General features: G+C 38.1%; 1 pseudogene; it reads left to right on the plus strand.

The window, feature by feature from the left end:
• The first annotated feature begins 1,102 nt into the window (after positions 1-1,102).
• Positions 1,103-6,436, plus strand: LOC147613709 (gibberellic acid methyltransferase 2-like; annotated as a pseudogene).
• The last annotated feature ends 4,217 nt before the right edge of the window (positions 6,437-10,653 follow it).

Raw genomic sequence — 10,653 nt, forward strand, 5'->3', positions numbered from 1 at the left:
ACAAACTAAAAATTCAAAGATAAATCTATTAATGCATTTCTACAAATTGGATATGAAGGAAAGTGAACCTTTAATCACACACTTGAACAGATATAAAAGCATTAAGCAACAACTGGCAGTATAGCTAATTGGCAAAAAGGTAAAAGATGATGAGGCACTAGTAGTGCTTCTGAAGAGTGTGGACAAAGGTGAATATGAAAACATTGTAGCAACACTAAAGAATGTACCTGAATTGAAGCTACACGAGATAGAAGGAGCTCTACTAGAGCAAGAGAATAGAGGAAAAGAGAAGAAATGGCTCGACTCAACAGCAGGAGAAGAAAAAGCATTCTTCACCAGAGGAGGATTCTCTCGAGGACGAGGACAAGGAAGAGGCAGAGTAGGAGGAAGGACCTTCACTTGCCACAACTATGGAAAGCCACGACACATGGCAAGAGACTGCTACAGCAAACCCAATGGAGAAGGAACCACATCAGCAAACTTCATAAAGGCTCCTAATAAGGAAGTGGAGTCAGATCATCTTTTCTGAGAGAGAGAGAGAGAGAGAGAGAGAGAGAGAGAGAGAGAGAAACCCCAAAACCCAATGTAACTTGCCCCAACAAAGTAAAACCACCTCTAAGCTAGTGATGATGTAGGCCATGTGGTAGATGCATGTGTGAGCACTTTAGTCAAGGTCACGGGCACTTGTAGTAGCCTTTGACACATAGAGAGAGAGAGAGAGTCAAGGACTATGAGTTTAGGGACTTGAGGCACTGGTCGCGGACTATCAAGTAAGAGGGAAACTTGGTATAGGGTCCAGGTGTGCTAGGAGTATTCACTTGAGGGGAGGTGTTGAAATATACAAGTGAATCTAGAGTGTGTGTGAGAACAAGCCCTTGGTGGCTAGAGGCTATAAAGAGAATCTCTAAATGTGAGAGAACCTGTGAAAAGGTGAGAAGAATCTACTAGGAGAGAATAAAGGGTAGCATGAGTTGATTTAGGAGGTGTGGAGATATTCTGGGAGAGGTGGAGAGAATCAAGAAAAAGAGGTGGAGTGAATCAAGGAGAAATCAGTGGGATTAGATGCTTGGATATAAACTCTATAAATTGAGGCATTGGCCTAATGAGAATTTGCTGGTTTTTTATTTTCCATGCCTACACGGTCTATGGATTGCTCTTTCCTCGCTCGTCTCTTGATCTGGTCTTCTCCTCGTGTTGCTTGCACTGGCTTTCTCAAGTAATTAATTTACTAGTATTGCACCCGTGGCAATGCGGCCGACCAAGGTTCTAGACAAGAACTATTCCCTCTCTACAACCATCTCTCTCTCTCTCTCTCTCTCTCTCTCTCTCTTTCACACAGACACACACATGCACATGACCCTCTCCCTCTCTCTATCACTCTCAAATGTTGAAACTCTCTCTCACATGCATAGTTGCTACTACGACGTAAAAAACCTCTCTCTCTCTCTCTCTCTCTCTCTCACAGACACACACACACACACATGTACACACATATACACACCCACTCTCTCTCTCTCTCTCTCTCTCTCTCACACACACACACACACACACACACACACACACACACACATGCACACACTCCCTCTCTCTTCTTACACTCTCCCACACATAGAAGAGCTCTCTCTCTCTCTCTCTCTCTCTCTCTCTCTCTCACACACACACACACACACACACACACATAGAAGAGCTCTCTCTCTCTCTCTCTCTCTCTCTCTCTCTCTCTCACACACACACACACACACACACTCTCTCTCTCTCTCTCTCTTTCTCACGCACACATACACATATGTAAATATATAGTATATACAATATTATGTTTTAGATACATATACCTATACATAGACACATATACTTATACATATATACATGTATTTAAAAATATAAATATAAACATCGACATAATTTAATTAATTTTGATTAAATTTTAATGTGCGAAGATGGGTGATAAGCTGTGGTCACTTTTAAATATATAGATAGATGTATCATACACACATCGAAACACACACACATACACACATATACATACATACATACATACATGTGTGTATGTATGTATGTATGTATAAATGTAAATAAAAACACACACATATATACACATATATAAATATATATTTTCTATTTAATTTATATTTTTTTAATTTTCTTAAAAGCTACTTTTTATTCTCTATCTCTCGCTCTCTTTCTCTCTCTTTTCACCCTCTCCCTCGTTACATCTCTCTCTCTCTCTCTCTCTCTCTCTCTCTCTCTTGGTCTGCCCCATCTCACTCTCTCTCTCAAGCACATTCTACACATAGATGCAGATGTACGCACATGCATGCATATACTCTCTCTCTCTCTCTCTCTCTCTCTCTCTCTCTCTCTCTCTCTCTCTCTCACACACACACACACACACACACACACACACATGTACACACCGCACACACACTAATGCAAACGCACACTCTCTCTTCTGACACAAACTATCTCCTACATAGAAATTCTCTACCTCTCTCTCTCTCTCTCTCTCACACACACACACACACACGCGTGCGTGCGCGCACGCTTAAACATATTTACACACATATATTTAATTTTAATTAATTAAATTTTAAAGGTAGGGATGAGTGGTGAGGTGTGCTCACTCTCAAGTAAATGCATCTTACATGTAATGTCTCTCTCTCTCTCTCTCTCTCTCTCTCACACACACACACACACACATGCACATGCACACCCTCTTCTCTCACATACACATGCACACACTCTCAAATGTCAAAACGCTCTCTCTCTCTCTCTCTCTCTCTCACACACACACACACACACACATGAACACACATGCACATGTACTAATGATGCAAACACACACTCTTTCCCCCCCACACTTTCACACATAGACTTCCATGTCTCTGTCTCTGTCTCTCTCTCTCTCTCTCTCTCTCTCCCTTCCACACACACACACACACACACTCTATCTCTCTTCTCACACACACTCTCCCACATATAGAAACTCTCTCTCTCTCTCTCTCTCTCTCATGCACACACACAAACACACTTCTTTCTCATGCACACGTGCACACACACACACTCTCTCTCTCTCTCTCTCATGCACACACAAACACACTTCTTTCTCATATAGAAACTCTCTCTCTCTCTCTCTCTCTCTCTCTCTCTCTCTCTCTCTCTCTCTCATGCACACACACAAACACACTTCTTTCTCATGCACACGTGCACACACACACACACTCACTCTCTCTCTCACACATACACATCCACATGTAAATATATATTATCTATAATATTATCTTTTATTATATTTAGAGATGTATACCTATATATACATGTGTATTTATAAAATAAATAAACACATTTAAACACATATTTTTAATTAATATTAAATTTTAATACGTAGGGATGCATGATGAGGTGTGTTCACTCTTAAATAAGTGTATCTTATATAAAATGACTTTTTTCTTCTCTTTTACATACATATGTGTGTGATTGTGTGTGCACATACACACGTATGTGTGATTGTGTAATGTCTTTACACGTGCATGTGTCGTGCCAGTGTCTTGATTGTGTGTATGTGTTAGTGTGTATTTGTTGTGTGTGTGTACATGGTGTGTATGTTTTTACTTATGTGTATCCATAGCAAGTGTCTACATGTACGTGTGTGTGAGCATGTGAATATACTCGTGTGTACATCTATGTGCGTGCATGTGCAGGTGCATATGTGTGTGTGTGTGTGTGTGTGTGTGTGCATGTCCATGTGTGTGCACATGTACTTGTGTATGTGAGTGTGTTTATGTGCTTGTGTGCATGTATACACATGTGTGTATGTGCAAGCTTGAGTATGTATATGTATACGTGTGTGTGTATGTATATTCTCTCTCTTACACATGCACATAATATAATATTAGAAGATATATATGTGTGTGTGTATGTGAGGATGAGGGGGGAGGGGTGGGCAATTTTCTTTCTAATTTATTATATGTGTGTGTGTGTGTGTGTGTGTGTGTGTGTGTAAGAAACTCATTCAATGAATAAATGGTTTGATCGTGACAACTAATTGTGAGCCCCAATATATCTAGGGGCGTGGGAAAGAAACCCCCAAACACTTGTCTTCTCTTCTCCTTTCTCCTTTTTAAAAATTATCCCTCTCGTTTCTCCACGTGAAGGAGGGGTAGGCACTCTTCCTTTATATTATCTATAATATTATATTTTATTATATTTAGAGATGTATACCTATATATACATGTGCATTTATAAAATAAATAAACACATATAAAGATATATTTTTAATTAATATTAAATTTTAATACGTGGGGATGCATGATGAGGTGTGTTCACTCTTAAATAAGTGTATCTTATGTACAATGTCTTTTGTCTTCTCTTTTACATACATATGTATGTGATTGTGTGTGCACATACACACGTATGTGTGATTGTGTAATGTCTTCACGCGTGCATGTGTCATGCAAGTGTCTTGATTGTGTGTATGTGTTAGTGTGTATTTTTTGTGTGTGTGTACATGGTGTGTACGTTTTTACTTATGTGTATCCATAGCGAGTGTCTACATGTATTTGTGTGTGAGCATGTGAATATACTCATGTGTACATCTATGTGTGTGCACGTGCAAGTGCATATGTGTGGGTGAGTGTGTGCATGTACATGTGTGTGCATATGTTCTTGTGTATGTGAGTGTATTTATGTGCTTATGTGCATGTATACACATGTGTGTATGTGCAAGCTTGAGTATGTGTGCAAGTGTGCATATCTCTATGTGTTTCATGTGTGTCCATGCATGCGAGTGTGTGTATGTGTGTTTGTATGCGTGTGTTCATGTATCATGTGCTTGTGTGTGTGTGTGTGTGTGTGTGTGTGTGTGTGTGTGCATGAACATACATGTGTGTGCGTCGACATATATATAAATCTATTTATATATACATGCTTACATACCTATAGATACACATACATACATAATATATATACGCGTGTGTGTGTATGTATATTCTCTCTCTTACACATGCACATAATATAATATTTGAAGATATGTATGTGTGTGTGTGGTGAGGAGGAGGGGGTAGGGGTGGGCTATTTACTTTCTAATGTATTATGTATATATATATATATAAGAAACTCATTGAATGAGTAAATGGTTTGATGGTGACAATCAATTGTGAGACCCAATCCATCTAGGCGTGTGGGTAAGAAACCCCCAAACACTTGTCTTCTCTTCTCCTTTCTCCTTTTCAAAAATTCTCTCTTCTCCTTTCTCGACGTGAAGGGGTAGGCACTCTTCCTTTATCTTATATAGATACTTTCCTCTTTCATGTCATTGGCCTAATAAATATTAGACTAGTTAAGATTTTCCTACATATTGGGTTCACTGCTACAAAAGTGGCTAATCTTTGAAAGTCACTAATCTTTGGAACCCTTGTTTTGTAGCCCCCTTTGTGGAGTTTTTTAAAATTATATTAACCTCTTTGTGTGTGTAGTAGGTGTAGAGGTCATGTTGTAGTCCATAGCCCCATTACGTAGATCAAGGTTTTTGCGAAAAAAATATTAATTCTTCTTTTTATCAAACCCCTGCCATAGTTTTGGAGCCCGGATCTATGGAGTGGAATAAAGGCAAGATCTAGGTGGATGGACCTAGGCGAATAAGGCCACAGTAAGAGTCTATGCCAAGCAATTCGAGTAAGATTTAGGCACATTATTTAGGTGTCGCAGAGCGAGGAGATGGTTCCTGGGGGCATGATGTTCTTGCTCATTCCATGTCATCCATACCATTCTCCTACCTATCAGTAATAAGAGGAGAATTGCTTCAGAAATCTTGAGATAGCATGCAACAGCCAAGAGGTATCCTAAATACTTTAAGTTAATGCTGGATTGTTATTGAATGGATCATGATTCTATGATAGATCACGAGCTTAATCATGTGCTAACTAATTTTAATTGACCACCTTTTTCTAATCCTCCCCATTCCCTTACCTAGTCACACACTTGGCTATACACACAATAACTAACCACATATACACACCTAGGTACCACAAGGGAGTGCCACCGTCCCAAATATTACCCACTTTGATGATTGACCTCATTTAACTTCTACAGGGAGTGGTAGATTAGAGCGAGATGGACACCTTTAATGTTCCCAAGTATTTGGCAACTCTAGAGGAGATCATATCTGCAAACAGATCTTGTCTCGACTTTGAGACTTCACAGCATTGAAGTGATAGAAGATCCCATTGGGCACAACTACTGGCAACAATGGAGTAATAATTCAAGTGAATTCGCTATAAGGCAGAGTAGGTTCTACAAGAGTGCATTCTAGAATGTAATAGAGGGACATGTTGGCACCAAAAAGTGTGAGGCCATTTTCGAGAGATTTGAAGAGTTGATGAGTGAGAGGAGTTGGGATTTGTATTGGGCACATCCATGGTCTTCTTATGTAGTTGTGTAACTCTTCAAGGATGCTTAAGGCCCACTAATGTTTAAGCTTCGCTTTACAATTAGACATATTCTTCCTAGCATTGGATATTTAATATGGATATCATGTAAGTGTAAACAACCCAATTGAAAACATGTGAATTGCCATTGTGATATTCTCTTATCATCACGTAATTGTGATATTCTCTTATCATCACGTAATTGGATAGCTCCGTTAATTTAATTCAATATATCTATTGTTCACAAAAAACTAAGGTTTATTGTTGGGTGAATGGAAAATTTTGGAAAAGAACCTTCTAGAAAGTCATAAAAGGTTGCAATTTGTAAGGCATTAAATAGTTAATTGTTTTTCTTAAAACCTTCAAATTTTTACATTTGAACATTTTTTGAAGTGTAAGAAAAAATGTTTATTATGAATATTTAATCTATCTTCTTGTGATAATCATGCATTTAATTAATCTCTTCTAATTATGTCTTGAAGATCCATGAAGGTGTAGCTTGCAAGCTCAACATGGTATTAAAGCTTTTTGTTAGATCCTAGCTCACAAACAAACACACAAGAAAACAGAGAGAAGAGAGTGGGAGAAGATTAAATCAATGTACTCGAACATAGTGAGCTCAATAAAGGTATGACAAGAAATGAAACCGTAATGACTTGATGTACTTTAAAGACCATATTAGGGAGTTTGGAAAAATCCCAATTCCCATTTTGCACGATCCAAGTTAAAACCCCCTCATGTGACCTATCATTCGAAAGCTCTTGAAGAGTAGGTTCTAAATACACATTTTCTGACAACTTTGGAATTAGTATGCTCAAGATACACCAAAAAATAGATTGAGAAGAAAATTCCCAAAGTAAGGGGATTTTTCCAAATGGTCTTTGTGACTATTTAATCACAACACCATCATCATGTGGAATGAACTACATGCCCAAATAGTAGTGCATAAGACCTACATTAGTCATGTCAAAAGAGGCATTTAAAATAGCTTTGAAAGCGACAATATGATCCTCATTGGTTCCTGTGTGACAAGCATGTCATCAACATATAAAATCACAATGAGCATGTCATTTTTTTCCTTTTTGACATAAAGTGTGCTTTCTATCGTACTATTCTAAAAACCTTGGCTAATAAAATGGGTATCGATTTTTTGATACCATGCTCTTGGATCTTCTTTGAGACCATAAAGGGCTTTCTTGAGCCTTCATACCTTATGTTATTGACCACATTTAGCAAAACCAACAAGTTCACTCACATAAACGTCTTCTTCAAGGAACCATTCAAGAATGTTGTTTTTTAATGTCTAACTAGTGTACTTTTCAACCTTGGTTTGTAGACAATGTAGTCACAAATCTAATATTTAGAAGAAGTGGGTGCGCATACCCTTTGGTAACAGGTCTAGCTTTGAATATGTCAACAAATCTATCTAACTTTCTCTTGACCTTGTAAACCCATTGGTTGCAAATAGCCTTCTTACCAAGTCAACAAAGTCTAGCTTTGAATATGTTAATAAATTTATCTAGCTTTATCTTGACCTTGTAAATTGACATATTTATCAAACTTTCTCTTGACCTCGTAAACCCATTTGGTCATAATAGCTTTCTTACCAAGTCAACCAAATCCCAAGTACCATTCTTGTGAACTGAATCAAGTTCATCCTACAATATGTCTTTCACACCCAATTTAGGTCCTTTGAGCCTCTTCAAAAGACTTAGGCTTGTCTATATCATGTAAACAATAATAATAAAAATAAATTCAATGACATTTACTAAAATTGAGGCATGATTTTCTCCTAATCTTGTCCTACTAGGTAGCAGAGCTATTAGTTTGTTATTCTACAATGTGCTTCTTAGTCATCTATGTATATTCCTAGCTTCATCAATAATATTTCTTTCATGATTGACCACTTGTTCATGTATTTTAATAGTTGTATCTCTTTCTTTTTATATGTGGTGAAAATATATTGATCAAGATGAGCTAGGTGCAATATAGGGAGGCTTATAGATTAATAATGCCATGGTTTAGTACTAAGAATAAATAACTCATAAGAGGATTAAACTAATGATAATAATAAAGTATACTTAATGACACCAATGAAAGAAGATTAGCACTTAAAAGGAAAAGAGATTAATAACAAGAAATTAGATAATGATAATGCTCAAGTCATTACATTAGATCAAGATGATGAGATACAAGTGTTATATAATGAAATGAAGAGGCTATATAGCCTTGGTGATGGGCATGCACCATATAAGTTACCCCTTTTAAGATGCAAGGTTTACAATGTAGAGGTAGGCACAAAGGCCTCCTACTAGGCTTAAACCATCATTTCTATAACAAAGTATATATATTGAGCATGCCACAATTTATAATATCATATTACACTAATCCACTACATGGCAATATTTTAGCTGAACTTCAGAGAAGAAAAAATGAGAAGAAACAATGGGGGCTATGTATTTATAGGATTTTGAGGTAGGTATGGCCGTGGACTAGAGATTAGTATGGCATGGCTTTATAGAGGAATGACTGTGGCCCTAGGAAGGAATGCCTATGGCTATGCTTACATACAGCCATGGGTAGAGGGCAATCAGTTGAGTGAACGGCCATGGATTAGCAAGGGAATGGTCATCAATAGAGGAAAAAATAGTTGTGGATTCATGAACAAATGACCACGACCAAATAATTGTGATCGCTATGTAGAAATGGTTGTGGCTAGAGGAACTGCTCAATAAGAATGTCCGTGGCTTCATGGAGGAACTCTCATGGCTATACGAAGGTACACCTATACTCCTCTCATTTTCAGATTTTTTTTTGGCACCCTTTTACAAGTTTTGTGCCTCTCTGTACAAGGCAAGTAGCACCCCTTTGCGGGTTATGTAGTAGTGACTCCTTTCCAAGTTTGCCGAGCTGACAAGTCAACTTATGTTTTGCCTAGATGGAGCTACCAATTCATCATTTTATTGTGCTTAGACTTGTACCTATTAATGACTACCTTTTGAAATAGTAGTTGGCATGGAAGATGCTATGTTTCATATATGCTCAATGATCATAGAATGTCGTGAAGTCAATTTTGAGGTTATATATGTGATATCTAGAGAAGTTATAGAGTACCTCTGTTAATACCTGACCTTCCTCTTGCATCTTTTCATTGCCTTTACTAATGTCATAAGAGTGGTCAAATGTGTTTTGACTTTTGGCCTTCCCTATGGGATAGTAGGGTTTGTTGGGTGGCTTGCCCTATGGTAGTTTAGTAGAATTAGTGAAGTTAGTACTATAAGTATGTGGGGTTGGAGGATTTCTTCTTTCATAGTTCGTGTATGAATTACATAAAACTTTCCTTCCAAGGAGTTATTCCCAATGTGAAATAAAAATGTAATAGCACCTAGGCATTTAACACAATTTGATACAACTTTTGTGATGACTACAGCTTGGGTGTGTAATAGAGAGGGTTGGCCTAGAGTGTCCCAAGTGTCATAGGGGATACAATTCTAATTAGCACCCATATCAATGAATGCTAATTTTTGAGTGAAACCTTTTGGTGTTTTCATTCCTTGCCAGTGGTGGTGGGTAGGCTTGACTTCTGAGTCCATCTTCTAGGTCAATTACATGGGCCATGTTTACTAGGATTTGTTTCTCTCAAATTTTTCTTCTCTTTCTTTTGCTTCTTTTAGTATTGAGGCCAATTCTTCTCTTCAGGTGGTCACTCACACTTTACAAAAGAAGAAGAACGAGGTAGCCCACCATTTTAAGTACCACATTGACACATGTAGGTGCAACCTTGGCGTGAAGGGTTAATATCCCATATGCAAGAGAATAAAGACGTGGGTGGTGGTATATGTGCTCGAACAGTAGGGGGCTCCCTTCATTCTCATGTGCACGCTTTTTTGATGAAGGGAAAGGAAGCCTTTTTTTCGGGGCTGGCTACTAGGAGGTGGGGCATCGTGTTAAAACCCTATTAAGATCTCTCTAGATAATCATTATGCATAGACATGCATAAACTAGGCATAAACTCATCCACGCAACCCCCCCGAGCCCAAGGGATGCACCCATGAATTACAATGAAGTACCTCATACATTAACCTTGATGTCCCATACCACCAAGAGGTATGACTCCAATCCAATAGCACTCAGTTCTAGTATGAAATGGCAAGAGAGCAGATACAATCCTCTACACAAGATAACATCCCTCAAGTGTGCCTCATGCCCCTATTATATAGGAGGGCCCTTA

The sequence above is a fragment of the Cibotium barometz genome, chromosome 43 (genome assembly GCF_041138505.1).
Source record: "Cibotium barometz isolate CiBa-2024 chromosome 43, ASM4113850v1, whole genome shotgun sequence".
Classification (NCBI taxonomy): domain Eukaryota; kingdom Viridiplantae; phylum Streptophyta; class Polypodiopsida; order Cyatheales; family Cibotiaceae; genus Cibotium; species Cibotium barometz.